General features: G+C 38.2%; 1 long non-coding RNA gene across 1 annotated transcript; it reads left to right on the forward strand.

Moving 5' to 3' along the window:
• Nucleotides 1-3,228: 3,228 nt before the first annotated feature.
• LOC120716607 lies at nucleotides 3,229-26,916 on the forward strand. Its single transcript, XR_005692004.1, has 4 exons — nucleotides 3,229-3,443; nucleotides 12,658-12,665; nucleotides 25,960-25,970; nucleotides 26,905-26,916. It is a non-coding gene; the product is annotated as an uncharacterized LOC120716607 (long non-coding RNA).

Raw genomic sequence — 26,916 nt, forward strand, 5'->3', positions numbered from 1 at the left:
TGCCCTCTTCAGTTAACTCTATATTTCATAGAATTTTAGGCAATCTACTTCAGGCAGTGAACTTCCTTACAGATACTTTTGCATTACACATAAATTATACACAAGAGGGTTCCCATAACTAACTAGCAGGAGTGAGACAGATTGAACAACTGCTGTACTTTAAGTTACTTCTCGTAGCTCCTATTAAGGTTGCAAAAGACCAATATACATCTTGTGCAAAATTCTTGAACCAACCCTTATTTCTTTATCTTTTGGTAGGTAAATGGGAAATTAAATTGTGGTCAGAACTTGACATACACTCATCACGGCCATGAATGTTAAGGTAATTTATGACTTTTAATTTGAACTCTAAATACATCATTCCATCCTCATTGTGGAACGTACTGGTATCACTGACCAGCCTCACAGCATGATGCTACTACTACCACAGCGCTTGACAGTTGGTACAGCGCTCTTAGGTTTGAAAGCCTCACCATTACTCTTCCAAACATGCCTTTTGTCATTGTGGCTAGTCTCAGTTTGAAAGTGTCAGAAACTTCTTTAGTCCATGGTAATGTGAAACTCCCTTCACTGTTGACAGTGACACTGCTGTTTCAGCAGTTTCCTTTAGTCTTGGTGGGTCCTGGGTTGCTCCTCAAAATCCAAACCAATTTCCTCTCATGTGAGGGTGAGTTTGGGTCTTCTTCTAGATGTTGTAAAAGTTATGATACAACAAAATAACTTGTCCTTCTTCAACATAACCTGAAAACTCTTAGGCAAGTTTTCTTTTGAGTTCTTTAAGAAGTCTGCAGTATTACTTCTCTAGATGCCTTGAAGATATTCCAAAGTTTTTCTTTAAATGTTGGCTTTCTTTTCCAGAGTACCTCAATAATGTTAAGGTCTGAGCTCTGGGTAGACCAATCCATGACTGATAGCGTTTCATTGTGTATTTTTCTATCCACGTATGCTTTGATTTTATCGGCAGCGTGTTTGAGATAACTGGCACGATGAAACATAATTCAATTGCTAATTAGATACTTTCCAGGTATTAGCCTTTTATTGTGCATGGAAATCTAACTTCAATTTTTTGCATTCATTATTCCATCAATTTTGTTCCTTAACCCTTTAAGACCTACCATAGAACCAAGTCCACCAGAGCTTATATTATATTTTTACATGTTGTAGTGCCATTTTTGGGAGCATTTCAAGTTGATATACATCAATACAACCATTATAACCCAAATTTTAATAATATGTCTGCATTAAGTGCATAGTAATTACATAAATTGCAAAAAATCGTTTTTGTTTTTTTAACATATATTTCTAGTTACAGAAATTTAAGAGGCTTATCCCTCAAAACGGTAAATACAAAAAAGTTGCACAAAATAGTTTCCCACCACAGGAAATTTATTTTAAGTGTCTTCAGGAGTTGTACTTACAGCTTACAGCTTATGCCATCAGCTTGTCCTAGGTCACAGTTTTAGAATAACTCTAAGTAATGGTCTAGTGTGGAGTCTGAAGTTATTTTTTAATGGTTGCTTATCATATTTCCAAAAGCAGTACAAAAAGAGAAAAAAAAAATTCACATGCATAATGTTTATGTGGTAGATCATTATCCATTCAATGTAAAACAGGTTAACAGTTAAACTATGAAGTAAGCCATGAGTTATAAAATAGCTTGGTCAAGTACAAGTACTTAGTCTTATCAAGTACAAGATCAAAGAACAGTGTGAAACACTGAAGAACTGGATTTGAACAGAGAAATTAACCCCCCAAAAAGCAGCTTAAGAGTCACTGAAACACAAGGAGATTGAAACTTTAAAACTGATTGAAAACGAACGAGTAAATGACTCAAAGAGGGGAGAGAAGTTGGTGTTTAAAATTACAAAAGCAAATAAGCAAGAGGTAGAACACTGCAGATTTCTTAGGAGGTTTTATTGAGGGGAATCACGTATACACTACACAGACTTCCAATCAGTACAACAGGCAATGGATTTGTTTGCAGTATCTTCTTGATTCTTTGGAAAAGTGTCACTTAACTTCTCATACTTCAATACTGACTGGAGAAACAAACAAACAAAAATAGAAAGGGTGAGTGACGAGAGGGATTACTGGTAATTGAAAGATAAAATGTAGTCACGCATAAGGTGAAGAACATAGAACTTTTTCGTTTAGGAGATCAGCACATGGGAGCAATAGAGATGGTGAAAAAGACTAAGAAAAGAGAGCTTAGTAGAAGAGAAAAATAAAGAAAGAGAAGGAAGAGGAAATGGAGAAAAGTGTGAGAGAGAAGTGGATAGGAAAAGAAAAGAGTGATTTGCTCAAATTCCACTTTTCTACTGCTCATCTTTCTTCATAATAGAACTGTCAAAGTAGAGCTTAACGACAACCTGCTTCCCTGCCTCTTGCTTTTAACTCTTCTTTCTGCTATTCTCACTTCTCTCTCATATTCTGATTCTTTTTAAATCAAAACATTTATTTTGTTCAACTAAGTCTCTGAGCACTTTATTTTAAAGAAAATATCACTAAAAAATCTGTGTCTTACACATTATCTCATCTTGTTGTCTTCTCATCTACAGCTCTTCTTTTTTGCTGAATCCCTACTCTCCTTCTGGCTTCCTGTTTTGCCCTCTGTATATAGTATTATTGAATTCATTTCTTCCTCCTCTGCTCATGTATTTTTATCTGTTCCACCTCCCCTTACTCTGTAAATGCCGCTTAATTTACACCCGCTTTAGTGCATGGAAATTTTTCTTAAAGCCTTTCTACTTAAACAGCAGTGGCTGCCTGGACTATGAATATTTGATATAGGCTATATCCTACTTTCATGCTGACAATGAACTTAAACAGACTTCAACCTGCATATAAAATAAACATTTTAGTAAAGTAATGTTTAGAAAGTAATAACATTACAATGGTCTAGTCAACTGTCATAAACAAGATGTGGCAAGTGATAATAATAATAACAACTGTACTGCATTAAAACATTCACAGCAGGTCGGATATCCGGTCTTTAAGTGATGACGTGTGAATCCTGCTTCTGGGTCAAAACTACTCTGCGTTTATCAAGGCTGTTGTGTTTTTAATATGTTTTAATGCTTTGTATCTTGTTCTATTTAACATGAACAAGCCCCTAAAAAAAGGCAGTGATCACTGTTGGCCTTGGTTTGTATTACCACTGTTTATTTTAAAGCTCAGTTTTTAAAACCTTACGATCTTTTAAAAACTGAGCTTTCATCCTACGTTTTCATCCTACAGCTTCACTGTGCTATTGTGTTTATATTATGTTAACCTTAGCTGTGTAGTTAGCTACAGCTAGCACATCATTATGTACCAGCTAGCCCAACTTCTGTAACCCTACAAACGTCACTGCTGTTTAGTTTCCTGTCTTCATTTATGTTGGAAGTGATAACAGAGCGGTACGTTTTAATTTTTCAAAAATCCCTCAATCAGAACATGGAATAGTTTATATTAAAAAAATTTTGGAGACTTCCCGCGTACCACTAGAGGGAGCCCACCAACCACAGTTTGAGAACCACTGGTCTAGAACACTCTACAGTTTGAAATTAAAGGTCAGTTTGTTGATTTGAGACATTTGAGGTCAGCATTCAGTTATGGCTGTAAAAACTAAATATATATCCTGTACCTAAACCATGAACAGATCATAGTGCCATGTTTATCCAAAACTGATTAACAAAAACACCCAGCACTAACATGTTAGGTGTTCAGTTTTTGTACACTTGTACACTTACACACTGGTTGTTCAAAGGATTTAAACTATGACTTGTCAGCTTTTTTTTTTTTAACTGCCTTAATGGTCCTGCCAAGATAATGAGAGTAGGAGGAATTGCATCTTCCTATCAACATTCCCCCCTCCTGGTTTTCAATTCCTCCCTTTGAGAGTGTATGGATAAAAACATTATGAATAATAGTCTCTCTCTGAATCATTCTTTCTGTTGCTTGCTCTCTCCAATACACTTTGCTGCAGGTTCTTGCAGGGAGAATGATTCGTTTCAGTTTCTTTCTCCATTTGTCTTCACTGTGGGCTGGCAAAAGAAAAATGTCGTAAAGGAATGTTCTCAATTTTTCTCCTCTTGCTGTCTTCCATGCTTGTCCTTTATTTCTTTTTTTCATTCATACATGTCTTGAGGAATCCTTAAGAAGACAAATAGTATTTGTTTGTTTGGTCGAACTTCCATCCTGCACATTTTGTAAGGTCTTTGGTAAAAGTCATTACCATAAAGACTTGAAGATACTACCCATGCATTTTTTACTGCTTATCCAGGTTTGTGTCATGGTTCTTGAACACTGAAACCGCTTGAAGACGATACACTAAAATCCTAAAAGGCATCCTAAATATATACTATAAAAATTTTTTTTATAACATATAACTGCACTAACATGACATGCTTTATGTCTTGATTCAAATCAGCTGTTACCTGTAAAGGTATGACCATGAGACCACGCACGATCTGATATCGTCGTTTTGGTGTTGTTCCCAGATCATCATACTAAATGTTGATCCAGGATCAACATTGCAAGTGACCAATCAGAATGTTGTGATGTCATAATTTTGCGACTTCGGGAAAAACTGCTGTAAAACAAAAAACTGTACTTAAGCTGCGAGAAACCGCCTCTGTCCGCTGATCAACCGACCCTAACCCTGACCCTAACCCTAACCCTTTAATAACCGGTAAGCAGAATTAATATTGTCCTTGCAACATTGGAATTTCATAAATGCACGAATGGCGTGGCACGCAAAAGAACAACGTCACAACAATGTGATTGGTCACTTGCAATGTTGAACCTGGAACAACATTTTCATGATGATCTGGGAACAACACCAACACGACGATATCAGATCATCCATGAGACCACTGGGAATGCCATGTAGTTTCTGACATTTTTAGAGTGGTTTCTGTGGGTTTTGAGATGGTTCCTCAGTTGATTGTTTGGGTTGGAATCTGAAAAGTGTAGAGGCCAGATCAGTGGCTTGGGCTCTATGCCGTGTTCCTTGATAACTTCCTAAACAATGCTCCAGTGTGCCAAGTGTATTTTCCTGCTGGGGGAGAATCCTGCTAGTCTACAACACTGTTTAGGTGGATGGTGCTTTTGAATTTCCTTGACCTGATAATGGTTGTAATCGTACGGCTTGGTGTACAGTAGCTGTATAGCTTTTGTATAGATTGTTTAGGTAGACCAAATCACAGGGGTTAGAAGACATTCCATCTACTTTGAAAAGATAACTGCCAAAGAGCTATCTCAAATCTTCTCTAGATTAGACAATGACTGCGAAAACTGGATCTTACTTACTAGATCACCTTTTCTTAAATAGCAGCAACAACATATTGTAAAACTATTGGGACCTAATCGATCCATTTCACATATGTTGTTGTGTCCCTGTTTTTCTTTACTTGAAATGTAATCTTTAAAGACAACTGATTTTAAGTATTCCTCGCTCTGAGTGGTAAAACAAGACATATTGCTAAAGTGTGTCACAATGCAATGCTGTAAGGACGATAAAATTTCATATCTCAAATGTAATACAATCCACACTATTTTGCCTCATCAGCAACTAGCTGATGTATACTAATTCAGCCCTAAATCAACCTGCCAGAAGTTACGTGTTTGGTTCCACTGGTTCTGTAACCTTTTAAACTTCTATTTCAGTCCCCTCGTTTGCAGGGCTAGTGGTTCACTCGAGTGCTTACTGTCTAAGTTATTTTCCACAATAATAGTGCACAAAAAAATGAGGAAAAGGAATTTTTTTTTCTGCATTCGGGGCACCTCTCTGTGCATGATATTGTGTTGGAACTGCAAAATCAAAAGCTGCGGTGTGCATACTCAGCTGCTGTATTTATGTGTGTGCTCCAGTTTTGACAAATAAATACCATCCCAGAGAGTAGCCTGAGGATGAGAACTGAATCCAGGTTACTCATTCATATTGGAGGATTGTGAAATTGTGGGGAAGAAAAAAAAAGAGCAGAGAGAGGAATGTGCTGAAAACAGGAAGAAGGTGAACAGGAGGAAATGCAGTCAACAAGGTGGTTTAGAGGAAAAGAAGGCCAAGAAGAAAGAACATTTGATATGGGGATACAGAATGAAAAATCAAAGGGAAGTGGAAAGCTGGAGAGAAATTTTTAGATGCAGAGATGAGGTTATGGAAAATTTTCAAGGAAGGAGCAGGACTAATGTGTGATAATGTGAGGAATCAGTTTTGCATTTACCCACAATGTGTAAAACACTTCCATTACGTTAAGTCAGCCCCCCCGTTATAATTTGAACAGGATTCAGATGCATGATTCATACTTTATATTTGCTGACTGTCGGTGACAGATTGTGTCTTTTCATTAGAATTACAAGGTTATGCATAATGGAGAACATGCAAATATGATGAAGTAAAAATTGTATTTTAATCTGGACAGGTGTTTGTACTAATGAAGCAGAAAGGGCAAAATAAGCTTTTTTGAAGTGTTTTTTCATACAAGTGATGCATTCATTGCATGTCTTTTATGCAAAACATTAAGAGTTCCTTTCACTGAAACTAAGAGGGTGAGTCCAACTCCTGAAAAACACTCCCTTACGATAACCCCCCCTCCACCAAACTCTGCACTTGTCACGATGTAATCAGACAAATACCATAGTACCATTCTACTGGCAACTGCCAAACTCAAACCCTTCCCCCAGACCCCCCCTAACCCTTCCATCAGATTGCCAGACTGAAAAGTGTGATTTGTCAAGCCAGAGATCACATCTCCACTGCTCCAGTGGCGGCTTGTTTTACACCATTGCATCCAACACGTTACATTGCGCTTCATGCAATTTGTGTTTTATTGGGCTTCAGTCTTGTTGTGAGTTCATTTGTCCTGCAGTATTTTCATACTGATTCCTCCTTCTGTGTGTCTTTTAGCACATTTCCCTGTCTGCTTTTTTCATGTTAACGCGACATCTTGTTTTTGTGGGTTTTTTCATGTTTTAATTTCAAGGTTAGTTTCTTTCATCCACTGTGTTTGTTGTACTTCCTGTCTGCATTCCCCAGATTACCCAATTATTTTCACCTGTTCTTAATTAATTAAATCCACATTTTGTTCCACACCTACTTGTCTTCTGTAGTCAGTTCTAAAAGCTTTTATAGTTTTGTCTCCCATGTCTCAAGCTATCTGTTGATGTTCCCTGATGTGTGGCCCTGATTTCATTGTGGGTTCTTCTTGTTTGGTTTCTTTGTTTTATTTTGGAACAAATTATCCTTTTGATTTGATTCCAATGTTTCTGCATCATGCATTTGGTCCTCTCAACTCCGTACCAAGTGACAGTATTTGACTGTACATTTACCTCTGTATGTACCAATTTAACCGCATTGCATAGCAGGCTGATTTTGGTAGCATCTTATCCAATCTTGTTCATTTTCTCTGGAGTGAAAGCTTTAGTGCGGCTAAAAGTGAGCCATAGCATCTATCCCCTCCTCAGCAGGCCATAAGTGCTATAGATTTGGATGTTGCTTGCATGTGCTTCTTCCAAATATAAAGCGCAGCTCCTTAGTAGCAGACAGACAGTTTTTAACAATCACCGTAGTACAAAGTAAGGGTTAGAGTATAAATCTTCTTATCTGAAAAGTAACTAAATAACATTATCTGTTACAACAAAAAAAAAAAAAAACTGAGCACTCAAATGCATTAATTGGGTTTAATATAAAAACAAACAAAAACACACAAACTGTTAGAATTTTTTTTTTTTTTTAGATTACAATTTTGTAGTCTGTAAGGTTTGATGTCTTCACTACAACTAAATCTGCAACAACAGCAGGATCTTACAACATTAGTAACTGGACAGCATATAGAATAAAGTGTACCACGCACATATGTTAGACACCAAAAAGGAAAGTGGGAAAGAAACCATAAAAATGAAAAGAAAACGTAAATAGTGAGATAGTAACAAACAAGAATACAAAATAATACATTCACTGCACAATCTCAAACACAGCAGAAATCATTTTATCCAGCATTCCTTATTTACCCTGCTGTCTAAACTGATTCCACAGCTCTGTTATTTGTCAACTATTTAACAGTCCTGATACTCAGCATGTGTTTGTGCAAAATAAAGATGGATTGAAATGTAAATTATGTCAGTGGCCTATTCAGCCAAACTGTCTGATGACACGTGGCTAATGACTTGTAAACTTCAGAGTTTTGACAGCTTAAGAGTATGCATGTGTACTGTGCTGCGATTTTATGCATGCAAGCGCGTGTGCACACACACACACACACACTCAAACATTAAAATTAAGTTTAATGTATCTATGAATCAAATCTTTAAATAAATTACATTAATAAAGAAGATATACAAAGTCATAAAAAGTGGTATCACTGTACACAGCTACAGAGAACAGCACACTGTTAATGATGACATTAACCTTGTCACTAAACCTGCCTTTCTATAATGCAGCATTCCTGGTAATGACCTGTTAATTGCCCTTTTCTGTGTATGTGTCCTAGATCTATCTAGCTCTTTCATCTGTCAGCTTTTTAAGTTTGAGGTACCACAAGAGAATAATTCCATTGTGGAAAAAATTGATTCTACTGCATTTTGCCAAAATGTTTTATTTTATAGAGAATTTAGAGACAAATTGAAGACATTATTCTTCACTGCCTACACCAAGCCCATTTACACATTTTACAAGATTAAAATTGAGTTTAGTAAAAACATCAATCCATATAAGAGATTTCTTTTAATACTGAAAGTGGAGTTTGAATTTATTTTTAAATTTTATTCTTTTTTTTCTTTTTCTTTTCTTACTTACTTTCTTTCTTTTCTTTTTTTTAAAAAAAGGTTATTTTGCAGGACTTTAAAGGAATGAGCCCCTTAATAAGGGTTATCCTCTACATCAACCTTCCTTTCTCTTCCCCTCCTCCTGACAATCCTTGTCTTCACAGATCATTAAAGGAATGCATTAAAGCGTGGGCTGATAGATGGATAGGTGGAATGTTGAGTGAACATAAACACACACCAGTGAGCACGCCTCCTCTTCTAAGATATAATTTCTCTGACACAGCAGGTGGGATACCTAGATTTTGTGTTTGTGTATGTTTTTAAATGGGAAGATCATTTTTTCATGTTCTGTTTATATGTGTTTGTATTTGCTTAGTTGTGTCATTTGCATTTAAAATGGGATTTTCCTTATTTGCCATTGCTTTATTTGCATTTACATTTTTTTTATTGTTAATCTCTGTTTTTTCATGTTAATCTACCTTCTGAGTATCTTGCTTTTTCTTGTCTGCAAAATAAAACATAGATTGGGCTATGTATTTGACTTTCCAGTAGGATGATAGGTCGATTGACCAAACAATGTAATAATACTGGAAGACTGGAGTTGGATTTCAAGTTAAAGTCCTAAATTGACTGAAAAAAGTCACTTTCCAGATGCAGAACTTTCATGTCATCAGATTAAACTATGTAGATAGTAAATTACAGACTATAAGTTTCAGTAAAAGGACTATATGTTACAATCCCTAATAATGCATTGCTTTAAATGGAGAAAATCTTGAGGGATGGCTGTTATGAGGAAAGCCAGCCCACAAACTTTACCAGTGGCACACATCATTGTGTGCCTCAACTTTCGGTCTTTTACCCATTATTCTGCCATTATTTCTTCCTTGGTTAGGATTAGGGATTAGAGATCTGATCTAGATTATCATATAAAAATTTGGGACACGCTGAAGGGGGGTGCCCGATCTGGCTTTCCACACCTTCCTTCATGATCGGGCTGTATGCTCTACCTCCCCACTACCTCCCAGAAAAGGGAAGAAGTGAAGAGGGAAGAAGAGCGGAACATTTTCCTTTTCTTTTCTTTCATTCCTCCTTTTGGTTTCACTACCATGAGGTTAACTGCATAGTCCCCAGGAGGTCCTGAGACAACTGTATCAGTCAACCAGCAAAATTTCTAATGTTATGTTTTACCCTTTTGATGCCCCCTGCTGAGGCAGGCCCACAACGGGTTGATCAATCCTGGGCGTGTGTCTTGCGGTTAGCTGACTGCTTTAGCTGCCCAAGTGACGTCAGCCCTCTTTAGCCACAGTGACTGGTCCTCTCAGCAGTGTTAGCTAATTCTCTTATAGCCTGCTGTTGCGCCTGTCTTCTGATCCCAATCTCTCTAAGCAGTTTTGCTCTTGTACTGGCAACAAAGCCCCTGCACCCCACTTCCACCGGGCACACCTTGATCTTCCAGCCTCTGTCCTCTGCCTCAGCTGCCAAGTTGGCATACCGCAGCTTCTTACGCTCAAATGCTTCATCCATTGCTTCCTCCTATGGTACGGTCAGCTCAATGATGTACGCGAGTTTTTGAGAGTTAGACCAAAGGATGAGGTCTGGTCGCAGAGTAGTTGTTACAATCTCTGTGGGAAAAATTAGCCTCTAATCCAAGCCAGCTTGCATTTGCCAGTCCCTGGCAACTTTCAGCAGGCCCAGGTTGAGGGGCTTGTCCTCGGCTTGGGCCCTGAGCTAGAATCTAATATTGGATGTGGCTGGCTAAGCTCTAGACTGGGAACTGCTACTGGCTGGATTTGACTGAGTTCCAATCTGGAGACTATAGGAGGGTCGGTACAACAATGAACTTCGATCGGGGTGCTGATACCCCGAGGACTGTGGGGATTCTCCTGCCTCTGGGCTTCAATTGACTGATTTGACTTACTTCTTTAAAAGTCATTATATAAGACATTATATTAGGAAAATATGATTCTTCAGTCCATGCCAACTTCTCTCACTGTTCCGTGGTCTAGTTCTAATACTCATAGCCCATTGTTGGTGCTTTTGGTGGTAGATAGGGGTCAGCATGTGCACCCTGACTATGACTATGCAGATAATCAGTATTATTCACGTCACCCAGAATTATGCTTGATCAGTACCCCCTCCCTTAAACCTCCCTTAATTCTGTGTCTGCCCCTAATTAGTGTAGTTCCAATTCTTTTTGCAAAGCGAGCTAGGGCATTGGTTTGGCTCACTGGGATGAGCGGGTGAACAAATGCCATATGGCCGGTGTACTGCCTGTCTTTCTCTCTCCCTCCACTTTTCTGTGTCTCTACACTGTCACTCTTGAAAAAAGGCACCCAAAAAGCAAGATATAGTGTAAATACCCCAGCTATTTACAACGCACCAATATACTTTGACATTTGCCTAGCATGTGTGTATGTATTGTAGTGTAGTATTAACAACACAGGACACACCCCATCCAGTAGTGCAGTATGAAAGCTTTTGACATGTGGGTTCAAAACATGTTGGCTTCAAGCTGGGCATGACCTCACATATCCATTGTAACGCACACACATCCACACACACAATAAAAAGTTATTTTCTGTCTGACACAGCATGTTCTATTTACACAAATGCATGTATTCCCACACATTTGCATCACACTGAGCTTTCATATAAAACATAGACACACAATTACTGACAGGCCTCCTGTTGTTGCTTAAATTTGTTATGTTTCCTCTCTGAACTGCAGGTCTAGAATGAACACAAAAGCACACAGCAGTAGGGACAGCTTTTCCTATTTGTCAGCAGTTAATACTTTGTAATTAGCTGAAGCAAAAACTGAGTTTAATTGTGTTACAATATAATAGAATGATGTTTGTGCTAGGTTTTTCATTTTGGGCATACAGTGTGATCGCACATAAAACTGAAGCTGAGAAGCTGATATCAAGTACCCAAACATTATTGAGATGTTTTAAAATGAAGTTTTTAGTATTGTTTACATGGACAGAATCACTGAGTCACAGGTCAAACAACGATAGGTAAAGTTCATTAGGTTTGAAGCTTAATAGTTTTAAACAAGATAAGATGTATATATATCAGGAAGATGGCCACAACCGATCATGTGCTCAGCGAATAGCTCAGGCACCAGAAACCTGAGAAGGAAGAGCAGTAAGGATGGGAACCATCAGAGCCAGGAGCCAAATTCTACTAGTGGCTGAGGCTGGACAAAGCTAGATTGCAAGACAGCACAGAGACACTAATCATGGCAGCACAGGAATAAGCGTGATTGTTACTGTAGACTGCACTGCATAGCAATAAGCTTATGGTCTTTTCCCTGGGAGTAACAGCAAGTAAATTTGTAATGTTTTACAACTGTAATTAGAATTAAAATCTTAAAATATATTAAAAACATGTTTGTTCTTGCAACATGCCTCAACAGTCTCGCTATTAATGAACACCTACCTCAGTCTCTTTGAAACAGCATGTGCTGTAAAACTTCAAGGTAAACGACTGACTCAGCCTTGTGACCATGTCTGAAGGGAAATGTGTGTATCTCCATTAGTGTATATGTGTGTACCTTTTTGATGAACCTGAATGTAGTATGGCAGGTGTTCCTGCCAGAGGTGCTGGAAAAGAAGGACAGATCAGAACAGCTTTCACACACAGCAAAATCTCCAGTGTTAAATTAACACTGGAGATTTTGCTGTGCAGAAACACCCTGAAACTTGCTTGGATATTGCAAGGCTTTGTAAGGTTCCGGGCATTTGTGTGTCTGTTGTGTCTGTTGTGTCATTCATGTGCGTTATCTACGCTTAGGTGTGACGAGGACACATTCTCTTTTTCACATTCTTTCAGAGAAGCTTAATTCTACAGGGTGGGCCATTTATATGGATACACCGTAAAAAAAAATGGGAATGGTTGGTGATATTAAAGTCCTGTTTGTGGCACATTAGTATATGTGAGGGGGCAAACTCCTCAAGATGGGTGGTGACCATGGTGGCCATTTAGAAGTCGGACATCTTGGATACAACTTTTGTTTTTTCAATAGGAAGAGGGCCATGTGACACATCAAACTTATTGCTCACCCTGTATTTAGACAAGAGACTAACTAAAGTTTTTTTTTTTTTTTGTTCTATAAATACATTTTTGGCTCCCATCAGCTTTTTTTGTAAACATGAAGTAAATGCAAATAATATTTATTCTGGGCACTGAACCCAAATGTGATATTGTATGACCCTTTAATAATCTCAAAGGGTGATGTAGGTGTACCAAAAGGAATTATGTTACACCAAATATGAATGAGTAGGAGGTTAATTGTATATATCCTCTTCTGTGTGTCACAGTGTTAGGAATGACAGAGTTAGAGAATGAAACACACAAGGAGGTCCAGATTATGCTGGCTCTTGTAAGAGTGTACTGAGAAGAAAATGCATCTAGCACGAAATATGTAAAGCAAAGGAGCTGAGCTGGAATCTTTCAAGAGCTTTCGGGAGCTTGTAGGCAGCCACCTATTTAGATTAAAAGAGGAAATGTAATTAGCACAAAAAACTAGGAAAGATAAGGAAATTTATGTTTGGTCAATTATCTATTTGTTGTAACGATGCATCTTGGCAATAAATCTTATTCTGTGGGAGAGACTGTTCATTTCTTCTTAAGTGGTGCCACATTTGTAATGAAAATGTATTTGTTAGTTGAGTAGCAAAGTTGAGCATGTAGGTTGCACTAATCTCCTCTGCCAAGGCCAAACAGCTTCTGCTGTTGACTCTTATTTTCAGCTTCTGCAGCTGATTACCAGCACCTGCACTGACATAGACAGACAATCTGGAACAGACTGGACTGAAAGGATGCCTATCATATCTGCCCTTCACTGGCAGGCCCACTTGCATTGGTGTTGGCAACATGTGCACTGGGACCTGAACATGTGGACGAATGTTATGGGTTATACTTGTGTACTGAAAAGACATGCGACAGGCAGGATTAGGACCCAGAATTCAGGACTTGGGAAGCAAAGCTGGCCTTAAAATGAAGCTTTTGTCGCTGGCAACTTACAGGTTAAGGAAAATAAACATACCAAATCCCACTGGGTGGGGTGAGAGGGAGATTTTTTTTTTAGTAAGCTGTATGCCAGGAGTGAGCTAGACATTGAGTCACTGATCCACCAGGATCTACATTGAGGACACTGAGACACTGTCATTCGGACTAGATATGTGCGGTCAAATGATTACATTTTGTGTGTAAAAACAAAACAAAACAAAATTTTAAGCCATCAATACATATGCTCAACCAGCTGAAATAATGAGCTGATTTTTGTAAAACAAAACTTGTTGTTAGTGCTTGTGTAATGTGTGTCTGGTGGAGTGACCACTGGAGATTATATATGTTAATTAAATAAATAGTCCCCTAACACCATTATACAATTGCTCTCATGTGACAAAAAAGTTAATGCATTAATAATGCATGATGTCCGATAATGTAGCAATAAGGCCAAACAGGCTCTTGACAATAACAGACTGTGTTTGTTGTGCTGCCCATCTGCTGCTCCATTTGAAATTCTGCTTGTTCTGAACCAAAGTCTTTCCATTGTCATGCAGACTGGTGTCACAATACACAAATGCATTGATTTTGTCCAGGGACACACATGCTTAAACCACATTTGCCATTTATTTTGATACAAATTCACTCACTTTGTCACTATTTTGAGTCATCTCATGTCAGGACACAGAGAGACAGAAGTAAATGTTTTTACAGAACTTACTAAGCAAAAATTGTATTTATTTACTGTAAAGTACACGACACACACGGTGATTGTGCTCACGAGTATTGTGTTTTATTGACAGTTCTGGATTCAAGGGAAACAGTCTGTTCCAGTCCAGCTCTTTCTCTCCCCGCTCGACTCGGCCTTCACTATATAAAGAAACGGAAAGAGACACTGTCATCAGTCAGTCGCCACCACCTGTGGCTCACTTGCCTCCCGGTACCGCCCCCTTGAGCTCACTGCACCACTCCTCCCCTGCAGCTGAGCCAGGGACCACACCTCTGCTACATTTACCTTTACATGTATCCCCAAGTTCAATATAACAACAACAAACACAATGGAAGCCCATTTTACAGAAGCCACTTCAGCTGCAGCCCAGAGGCTTAAACCTGACGCACAACCCATTTAAAATTTATTTTGTAGAATTAAAGTATTAGAGTGAGACTTTTCGAGAGGAACATGTGTACTTTTAAACAACCTTAATGATAATACTTTGTAATAATCAAGAAAAGAAAAGAAAAAGTAAAGGCAAAGCGCCGTCCTTCAAAAAACCCGTCTTTTGAGAAGGTAACCACCTAATAACAGGCTAAAATCACCAAGTGGTGTATTTACCTACCTTAGAAAATCATTGTAACATATTATTTCATGACAGTAACATTTAATTTATAGTCACAAAATGTCCAAATATTATTTGAATTAATATGCTAAATGCAAAATAAAACTGGCTTTCAAAATTTATGTAACAATATCTTGTAATTGACAGTATAAGAGGGCTTTCTCAGGTCTAAAAATACTCTTCCTACTACTTTAATACGATCTAGACATCCCTTAATAATTTCTGTAAGATAATATGTTGCCATTTATGTTTAGTCATATAAATAGCCTAAACATTGCTTATTAAACCAAATTGTTTTGGCTTAATAAGCAATGCACAAGGCTGTCTGAAAGCTGATGAGGAGGTGACTTTAGTTTGACTGTTCTGTCTGGATCTGGAAGGACATACTGTCATACCCAATGATACCAAAATAAGTTTGGTCTTTTCACTTTTAGAAAAATGGACTGACCATGAGCTATTCAATAACATTACAAAATGCAGGAAGAACTGAAATCAGTCAGTAAATACAAATTTGGTGAAACAGTGGAAATATATGTTCATTACAACACATATTTATCAAAAACAAACAGTGCTGTGGTCTGCACAACCAAAAATTTGGTGTTGGGGTTTCTTTTATCAAAATGGGAAAACTGAATAACCAGTGCATAATAATTATGTAGTGCTGTTAGGTAGTTAAGTACTACCTAGAATGTTTTTGTTATCCAGTGACTGACTAGGCATATTTCATATGCATGTAAAAGAAATATGTATACAAAAAACACATTGTATTGATTGAGGGACTCAGCCATAAACACAGTGTTTCTTTAATTTCCTTCTTCTGTCATCCTCCACCCCTCTTCCAACCCAACATGTAAATGTGTCCATAATGTCTGTTTAAACGCTTTTCTGTGATTATTTTCCTGCTGGCTTAAAATAAAATGTCTCCCTCTCCGGTAACTGCAACTTACTGCAACTTCTGCATGTTTGGAGCGACGTGTCCAATGCACACTTTGCTGTGATATCGGGTTGCCTCCTCGGCTACTATAAACTGTCTTCAGCTATGTAATCAATCACCCCATTATATACTGTTTATACTACCCTGCTTCCCTTTATTGCCTGCCACATTGTCTGTTTTATTTTCTTGGTTTTCCATTGTTTCCTCATTACATTCCTTCTCTGTGGCTTTTTGCCTGTTTTGAGATTTTTGCCTCCAGCTTCATTTCATTTCATTCTTTCTTTTTCACAAAGACAGACTTCCAGCAAATAACCTCTCATCTTATGCTATAGTTTAGGGATTTGATTTTTTTACTGTCTCTATCCCATGTTCTTCCACGTAAACCCCTGTACATGTTGGTAGATATGTTGTTACTTATATCTCTGTAGATTGTAGTAATTGTTTGTCTATAACCATACACACATACACACACGCATGCACGTAAACTTTCACCAATAACACCTGTTCGAGCAGTTTAAGCTTTCCATCTGTGCCTTTTTCCTTCTTTCCCTCTTGTACCTGATTCTTGCAGTGTAGACATCATCCAGGCAGTCTGGAGGATGCAAAGGTTGGTGCCCACCTGGCTCGGTGCCTTGTGACTATTGAATACATACATTGTCTGACAGAACCTTGGCTGGCAATGTGCATGTGTTTTTATGTCCATGCCAGCCTGAAAGCCTAACAGGCAGGATGGAGAAAGACCTCTGACAGTGATCGGACACTTCTCAACAATTTGTACAATACACACACACTCATATGGCCTTGTGGGTTTCATGTTTTTGTTACTCCTACAAACACTTGTAGATTGCGCCAAATTTTCCCACAAAGTCTAAGCTTATGTGGGTATTTGCAGGGTAGAAAGACAAATTTATGTCTATTATGTTTGTGAGGCCTATGACCAGTGTACATGTGTGGTGGTGCACATCCATTAACAATGGTGGATACAGGGCATAAAGCTGTGTTTCTGTTGAGAACTCAGCAAAAGTAATTAATTATCATTTAGGGTCTGAGGGCCCAGCAAGTTCTAATTAAAAAAACAAACATAGAATAATCACACTTTACAATATCTAGTTTAATGGAAACTGTCATTTTACAAGCCCATTAACAATACAATGAGCACCATCTAATTATATAAACAAAAATCATATGGAGTTTAAACCAGGATCCAACAATAGGTTGTCCCATTCTTCATCCTGGAGTGTTCTTACATGGAAAACCAGAGAGAGACAGAACAGCAAAACAAAGAAAGTAGCTATCAGTGATAACACATGCAATGTGACACTCATAAGGAACTGGGGTGGGCATGGATTGCAAATCAGCTTGCAAATGTGGAGCAATTTCAGTCAACCTAAACAAGTTAAAGTGCATATCCTATGTTACATTTGCCATATGTTGGCAGTGATACCAGCTCAGGATTTCAGGATTAGAGACTGAGGTCAGTTTTTGCTAGGAAAACATGGAAATAGGTAAATTCCAAAAATTGGAATTGTAATAACCTTGAATATCTGTATTTAGTATGACTGCCTTTATTCTTCAACAGCCTGAACTCTCTTAGGGAAGCTTTCTTCTTTCAATTTATTTAAGTAATCAATGATGTTGAGACCATGACTAATAGTGTTCCATTTTATGTTTTTCTATCCAGATATACACTGGAAGTTTGTATAATCTGACTGTACTTTTCTGTTTTCATTAATTAGTTCATCAATTTAGACATGATCCCGAACACTGGTAAAACTAGCCCCCAACCATGACAGAGTCTGCACTGTGTTTTAGAGACGGTGCTGATAATGAAAAGACAGAATTTACTATTCTTTTTCTAAATTGCTTTACTCAAATATCCTGCATTTAAAAGTTCTTTGTGGAGATTCCCCTTTTAACCCTTTATAACACCATGTGCATTATTATAAGATCATAGGTTACTCACAGGTTACTCACAGGTTACTCTCAAAAGTAACAGATCCTTGGGTCCTAGACAGACAGGAATACAAACTTAAAACCTAAATTATAAGCATGCTTTGAAATGTTTTCCAGAGAAAACATCATGCAACCTGGGACGTTGCCCCTCAAAAGAACATATATAATCACCTTGTCAACATAAACATAAACATACAGATAATGCAAATATCAACATAGTTGAATTTTACAGGAACGCACACAATCACATGCACACACATTGTGAGTGGTAGGGTGCCTCATTATTCCTGGTTATTAAAGTGTAAAAGATTTTCATTAGTGCTGACAAGCCAGCTGGCTGAGGAAATAGCTGACTGACAAGAGGTCAGACAGGAAGAGGAGAATGGATGATACAGGGATTAGGGGAGTAGAGGGAGAAGAACAAACACAAAGAGGTAAGTTTGTTTATGAAGAACTTATAGAAGAATGACAATGAGTATAAAAGTAAAAAAGCAGGAAATTAGGAGAAAAAAACTTGGAAAAAAGTACTATGTTGTTAAGCAGACAAGGTGGAGAGGGGGTGGGGTGGATGAACTATGAAGAAATTTAATTTAAAAAGAGAGAGAATGTGGAGAAAGACATTGTATTGGAAGGCATGTAATTTTGAAAAGGATGGGGATGCAGAGAAGGATACATCCATAAAAAGTCATGAGATTGAGTGAATGATGAAAAGAGAGAGAAAAGGTGATAAAAGTGAGACAGAACAGAAAAAAATTCAAGCTTGCTTAAACTATAAGTTACAGAAGAATCTTTTAAAGTCTTTGAATAAGCCAGACTCCAAAAGTCATCACAAATTGAACACCATAGAAGACCTGAAAGATTCAGTCAAACCACTTTTTGTTTTTTTTAAAACCAATCTTTAAAAAAAAATTAAAATTAAAATAACGAAACAAACAATATGACATTAACAATATGAAATGACCCACTTTACTAAGTGAGAGACAAGGTATAAAACATTACATTAACACATAGAATGATTGAATGAATGGTTGGACAGACTGGTGAAAGCACAGTATGTGTTCTTAAAACTCATTATTATGTTGAGAATGAATAAAAGAATTTTAAACCTTTTCTGTTATTGTCATTTTTCTCCATTTGTGGCACTTTGGACATAGTGTGATGACAGCTCAATACAAACCGTGAGCTGTTCTTCATTTCTTCTTATTTAGTTAAATAATTTCTATTCCCAATGCTTTTATCTAACAATCACTATCCAAAAAAGTGACATGGCAGTGCCTTATCACATTCTATTCAGTATTTTCAATACTTCCCATGCTGCACCACACAATGAATGTAATGAATTTAATGAGTTTATAAGAAATATATCAGTCCCAAAGTATTCAGAGATTACATTAATTATAATGGATGTAATTTGCCTTGCAACAAATAAGTCATGCCTTGTCTAAAATTAATATTCTCTGTGACTCTGAGTTTTTCTTTCTGGTCGTCTAACATTAATGTATTAAGTATAGTACATTTAAAAATGAAATGAACAACATGCGTCTTTGTTACTGGCATTCAGGGTTGACACTTTTCAGTTTGCCAAGGCACACTGAGAGACAGTGTGTATATACACATGTGTATCATTGGGTATGACAGTATGTCCTTCCAGATCCAGACAGAACAGTCAAACTAAAGTCACCTCCTCATCAGCTTTCAGACAGCCTTGTGCATGTGTATATGTGCGTGTGTTTGCTTGAACATTTGTAAAAGGTTTTGTGTGAGTTTATGTGAGTATGTGTTTCCCACATCATATACAGAATGACATTATGTGCACTGCGGTGCACAAGCTCACACATCTGAGGTTGCAGTGGGAGTTGCAAAAAGCTGCAATCAATGTTAAAGTGGAAAACATAATCAAGAAACGGGAAAATTAAAGCAAATATTATAAACCCAGTTTGCAGCTGCTGTGGCATCCACACAAATATTGACTTGCAGAAATCTTTTCTGGGACTTTGAATCCAGGCAGAAGAGGACATACCGTAATGTGAATTTAACCACGCAAGTTTTCAAGAGATTTGTCTCTCTCTCGTCTCCAATACAGTTTTTGGCCTAAGATTGTTTCTCTGTTTTGATCTGTGGAATTACTTTGTCTATATTTAATGGCCAGTGTTTCTCTGCTATGTTCTGGATGCTCCAGCTTCCTCCTACAGTTGAAAGACATTTAGGTTAGGTTAACTGGTGTGAATATGAGTCTGAATGGTTATGCATGTTAGTTCTGTGAAAGACTGGTGACATATCCAGGGTGTAGGCTGTGTCTTATCCCATGACAGCTGGGCTATGTCTTATAAATTTTGTTGGTTTTCTGGTTAGTTTGCTTTTCACAGTTTTTATAGTGGTCTAGTTTGAATTACTATTGTTAGACTAAGTTTTCTTATTGTTTGTTTCTAATTATGCTAACATTCCGAGTTCTTTTTTTCTGTTGAATTATAATTATGGGTTAGTTTTGGAGTTTGATTAAAACCAGCATTGAAAGTCCACAATCCAGTGAACTCCTTGTAGTGCGCCTAGTGCCAGTTCCAAACCCTGATAAATGGGGAGGGGTTGCATCAGGGAGGGCATATTGCATTGAAAATTTTCCAAATCAAACATGCAGATAACCAGTAAGATTTCTCTAATAACTGGGTCAGGGCTCAGGTTAACATCAACATTGTCCAGCAGGGTGGTAGTGGAAACTGTGCTACTGTTAGCCAAAGACAAAGGAAGAGGAGAGGGGGGATTCGTGGACTTATAGTGTAGGAACTATGACTGGTAAATTAAGAAAGCTGACTGAAATGATTGAGAGAAGGAAAGTGGAAGACCAGGTGGAAGAGAAGCAAGTATGGCAGCATCAAAGGTGGATTTGAAGTTTGGAGCTGGAAATTGAATGGGGTGATGTTTAATGTTGTCACTGCTTATACACCAGATGTTGGATGTCAGAAGAGAAAGATGAATTATGGAGTAAGTTGGATGAAGTAGAGAATGGTGGAAGTTACAGACATTAGAAGGCTAGGGCAGGGGAGGTAGGGAAGTTACTAGATGACTGAGAAAGTACAACTAAAGAAGTGAAGGAAACTATCAAGGAGGTATTTGGTTAATCCTTTGGAAAGAGGAATGAAGGGTAGGTCACTTGGTGGTGGAATGAGCAAGTACAGAAAAGTATTTAAAGATGGTGACAAAGAAAAAATGCAATAGCACGGAAGATAAAGACAGTAGATAGGACTACTGGAAAGTTAGGTGTACTACAAAGGAAGAGGAAAGAAAAGGGTTATGACGAGTTGAATTTGAGGCACTAAGGACTTATGGGCTCAAAATGTGGTCATAAATATTTTGTGCTTGTAAATCAGTTTTGTACTTGTAAATCAGGATTTGTATGTGTAAAAAGAATTTGTGTGTGTGTAAAAAAGATTTGTATGTGTAAAAAAGATTTGTGTGTGTGAAAAAGATTTGTGCGTGCGTAAAAAAGATTTGTATGTGTAAAAAAGATTTGTGCGTGTGTAAAAAAGATTTGTGCGTGCGTAAAAAAGATTTGTGTGTGGACTTAGCCCAAAAAAAACCCTGCAAGTTACAAGTACGAATTTTGACCCTATTTTTCTTCCTTTCATCTGATTGGTGAATGTCATGTCAATCACAAATGTAACAATCCAATCACAGAACAGATGGGTTTGGCTGTCGGAGGGGCGCTTTTTTTGAACTGCAGGTCTTTGAAGGGAATAAATGCCCTTTTACATGCCAACCCAGCGTTTTCCTTCATCACCACGAAGGAAAACAGTCTGTGGTCGTCCGAGTTTGGTGATTTTTGTGTCACAGGACTACGTGTTTAATACAGGGACTTCCACAGCCTTTTCAACAGCGCTGCGGATGCGGGGGGGGCAGTGTTTTGGAAATGACAGTCTTCATTACAAAGCTTTCTTCATTATGAATTAGCATACATGTTTTTATTGAACATTTGAAGAACTAGCAAAAAAACCCCACAAACTCTTGTAGTTCACATAAAGTCAGAGATAAAAACGACAAGGACCAGGTGCATCTAGTACAGGTAGAGCTGCTGCAAAAACCCACAGAGCCCAGCAGCCAGCAACAAATTCTGGATCCTTTGCTTTTAGTTAGCAATTAGCATTAGCAGCACATCCTGCGTCCGATGTGAAAGGACCTTTATGCTGCGCACTGTGACTCACAGCAATGGTCCCGGGTCAGCCCTGACGTTGTGTTAAACTAATCCTAAAGTAATAATGTATTTCTAACCACTGATATACCACAACTTTATCCTTTCAACAGCTACTGAAAGTAAGGGGACCTAACTGCTATCGGATATTTATATAGAGATTACCCTTCAAGGACCTGCAGTTCAAAAAAGTGCCCCTCCGACAGCCAAACCCATCTGTTCTCTGATTGGATTGTTACATTTGTGATTGACATGACATTGACCAATCAGCTTAAAGGAAGAAAAATAGGGTCAAAATTCGTACTTGTAACTTGCAGGGTTTTTTTTGGGCTAAGTCCACACACAAATCTTTTTTACACACGCACAAATCTTTTTTACACATACAAATCTTTTTTACGCACGCACAAATCTTTTTTTACACATACAAATCTTTTTTACAAGTACAAAACCGATTTACAAGTACAAAATATTTATGACCACATTTTGAGCCCATAAGGACTGGCAAAAAGACTTGCTTTAATTGGCTAGACAGAGAGGTCAAGCTTGAAAGGATGTGCAGCAGGTTATGGTGACTGTGGAGAAAGCGAACTATTAATAGAGAAAAATATAAACACAAGTGAAAACAACATGTTGAGAAGGTGGAAGCAGTACTTTGAAGAGCAGGTGAATAACAAAAATATGAGAGATCAGAATCAGAATACTTTATAATACTTTATAATTACACATACTAGAATCCCCCCCTCTACACACACACACACACACACACACACACACACACACGTCCTTCACTTTTGCTCAACCATTATTTAAAACAAATATCTCCCATTCAGCAGTGTAGAGGTATGGGGTAGAGACACTGAGACTGAACACTCTAATTAGCACAGTGAATGGTAAGCTTGTTTTTGGAAGAAGAAGGCAGTGGAACACTGAGAGTTTTGACATATTCAGCTGGGAGACAAAACAAAGACAGAAACATTGCTTGGAAGAAAAAAACGCAAGGAGAAACCAAAGTTCAGTTTATAGTCTTTGGATGTTTTTCAATAATTGCTTCCAATATATTACAGACATTAGAGCATGGAATAGGCACTGAAGGTACTATGCTGCAGTGGTTTAAATCATATCTATCTACATGACAACAATTTATTCATACTGTGTAAATGTGGAGTATTCCTCATATTCTCATGTTAATTATGGAGTTCCACAGGGTTCTGTGCTAGAACTTATTCTGTTTACATTATTCTTCTCTTACCAACCAGATTGGATTCGGGAGATAGACACCCACTCTACTTTTAATATTATACATGGAGTGTTTCTTCTTCACTCATCTTTTTTCCCTCACTATGTTATCATACACTACTCTGCATTTAGTCATTTTTATTCTTTGCTTTTTGTCCTGTCTTCCTCCCTTCACCCCCAACCTGTTGGGCAGAAGGCTGCCCCTCTCTGAGTTTGGTTCTGCTGGAGGTTTCATCCTATTATAATTAAGTTTTTCGTTCCCACTGTCACCAAGTCCTTGCTCATAGGGGCTAGTTTGATTGCCAGGGTTTTCTGTATTATCCTAGGATCTATATGTGACATATAAATATAAAGAACCTTGAAGTGACTTTTGTTGTGTTTTGGCACTACATAAATAAACTGTACTAAAATTGGATTGAATTGAAATCCTGTACAGTCAGATAGAAAAAAATCAGATATTTGTTTAAAATGAAACTTGGAAAAAAGTAAATAAACAACGAAAAAAGTGAAAATTCACAAAACTTAGATTTCTAAGGTGGACAGTGCAATTTATGTGAGTACGTGCTTCTCTGTGTGTAATTGTAAAGCTTGTGGAAATCACGTATAATGAATGGGGTCAGCTGTAAATGTGTGTGCATGTAGTTCTCATTGTACGGTGGCTGAGAGCTGTTATGATTTACAGAGAGACAGAGAGGTTAGAGGTCACAGTATACTGCTGCTCTGACCCTGAGAAACACTGCCAGCAAGAAGTGCTGTTTGCACACACAGACACACAGATGAAGATGTGTGTTGTGTGAGTAACATCTGTAAAAACACGAGTAAAGAAAAACATCTCCACAAGATTTGTTTCTCTAACTCTGGCATGGCATGCCGGGTGGAAAATATGTTAGGCTTCTGTGCACAAGTGCGTATGAGTATGTGTAACTTTGCTTACTGTGTATTTGTGCTACATGGACATAATTAGCTTAGTAAAAAGGCAGAAGACAGCAGAGTTTGTGCCCCTCACCTTTACCACTTTCAGTAATATAATTAATTCAGGATGAGGAGTTATTCCTATGTTTACTTGTGTTGCTGATGTTGTACGGGCATAATCGCATTATGGCAACTTTTTTCCCTTTAAAGTAACTTATGTTGTTTAGGGAAGGCATATGAAGCAATTTAACATTGCATTTTAATTTAAACTAAGGTCATTTTTCTCTCTCCAGAAGTATTTGCTAAGAAATTTTCTTTGTCCTCCTCTACTTGCCTGAGAATCTTTTTAACCCTTTTTGGGACTCCATGATTAAGTGTTTGCAGTTGCCTCACCCACCAGTGAAAGCGATGGCTTTCTTTAATATTCCACACTGCAACAGCAGTAGTCTCTATACTGTTGTCTCAGTGTTAAAAGATGTTTTTATATAACAGTTTAGGGACATAGAATAGTCTCTTGAGGTTAGTAGAGATAAAAACACTGGGTTTGCCCTGCTCCGCATGAGACGTTTGCCTGCTCAATTCAATTCAATTTTATTTATATAGCGCCAAATCACAACAAAAAGTTCATAGATTCATAGATAGCTTCATAGATACAGAGAAAAACCCAACAATCATATGACCCCCTATGAGCAAGCACTTTGGCGACAGTGGGAAGGAAAAACTCCCTTTTAACAGGAAGAAACCTCCGGCAGAACCAGGCTCAGGGAGGGGCGGCCATCTGCTGCGACCGGTTGGGGTGAGAGAATGAAGACAGGATAAAGACATGCTGTGGATGAGAGACAGAGGTTAATAACAGATATGATTCAATGCAGAGAGGTCTGTTAACACATAGTGAGTGAGAAAGGTGACTGGAAAGGAAAAACTCAATGCATCATGGGAATCCCCTGGCAGCCTACACCTATTGCAGCATAGCTAAGGGAGGATTCAGGGTCACCTGGTCCAGCCCTAACTATATGCTTTAGCAAAAAGGAAAGTTTTGTTTCTATGCCATATGTTAAAACAAGATCTACGTAGAGTGTGATTAAAGTGGTGGGTGGGTTCTTTTACATTTTCTGCGAAGCCAATTGAGTCTAATAACAGATTAAATGCCATGTTGAGGCTGTCATTTTTAGCATCTACATGGATGTTAAAATCACCCACAATAATTATTTTATCTGAGCTGAGCACTAAATCAGATAAAAAGTCTGAGAAATCAGAGAGAAACTCTGTGTAAGGCCCAGGTGGACGATAGATGATAACAAGTAAGGCTGGTTTCGGAGTTTTACAGCTGGGGTGGACAATGCTAAGCATCAGGCTTTCAAATGAATTAAAAGTCTTTCTTGGTCTTTCGTTAATTAATAGGCTGGTGTGAAAAATTGCTGCCACACCGCCCCCTCGGCCTGTGCTTCGAGATTTCTGGTAGTTAGAATGACTCGGGGGTGTTGATTCATTTAAACTAACATAATCATCCTGAAGCAACCGGGTTTCTGTAAGGCAGAGTAAATCAATTTGTTGATCAATTATTAAGTCATGTACTAACAGAGACTTGGAGGAGAGAGACCTAATATTTAATAATCCATATTTCACTGTTTTACTCTTTGGTTCAGATGTGGATACTGTATTGTTCTTTCTTTGTGAGTTTTTATGTTTAAGTTATTTGTTGCTGGTTTTTAGTTTGTTTTTTGTCTTTTTGGGAGCTGACACAGTCTCAATGGAGATGGGTTTGGGTGTAATCGGCAGTAATGACACCGGGTGTCATTACTGCCGACGTGAATTATGATTTTACTGAATTTACGTTTATCCTTAGCCAGCAGTTTTAAATTTCCTTCAATGTCGCCTGCTCTGGCCCCTGGAAGACAATTGACTATGGTTGCCGGTGTCTCTAGCTTCACATGTCTGAGAACAGAATCACCAATTACCAGAGTTTGACCCCTGGTGGGTGTGTCGCCGAGTGGGGAAAAATGGTTAGACACATAAACAGGTTGGTGGTGTACCTGGGGCTTCTGTTTAGGACTATTTTTCCTCCTCACCGTCACCCAGCCGCCCTCTTTCCCCAGCTGCTTGGGGTCTGCCGGGGAACAGCTAGCGGGGCCTACGCTATCTTTGGCTGCACCAGCTACAGGGGCCTGGCTAGCTATGGGCGAATGAAGGGTGCGAAGCCAAGTCTCCAATTCAGTAATCCTGGCCTCCAGAGCTGCAAATATGCTACATTTGTTACAGATATCATTACAGCTAAAGGAGGCCGAGGAGTAGCTAAACATCTGACACAATGAGCAAGAAAGTGCAGGAGGGAGAGGTGAAGTAGCCATGGTGCTAACGAGTCGGCTACGAGCTAAGCTAAGCTAGCGAAACAGTACAGAGACAGTGAGTGAATACTTTGGCTATAAATTAGGTAGTGAGTACACGGAAAGTGTGCTTCGGATGAAGCACGTGAAGATTATACTATGAAAAAAGAATGTATTTAAAAGTTTTTAATTAAATTGCTAAGCAGATAAGCTACTCAGAAACACCACTGTGTTTGAGCAGGAACAGGAAGTGATACTCTACCACAGAGCGAGCGAACA

This window comes from Simochromis diagramma, unplaced genomic scaffold, assembly GCF_900408965.1.
Source record: "Simochromis diagramma unplaced genomic scaffold, fSimDia1.1 OVJJ01000320.1, whole genome shotgun sequence".
Lineage (NCBI taxonomy): Eukaryota > Metazoa > Chordata > Actinopteri > Cichliformes > Cichlidae > Simochromis > Simochromis diagramma.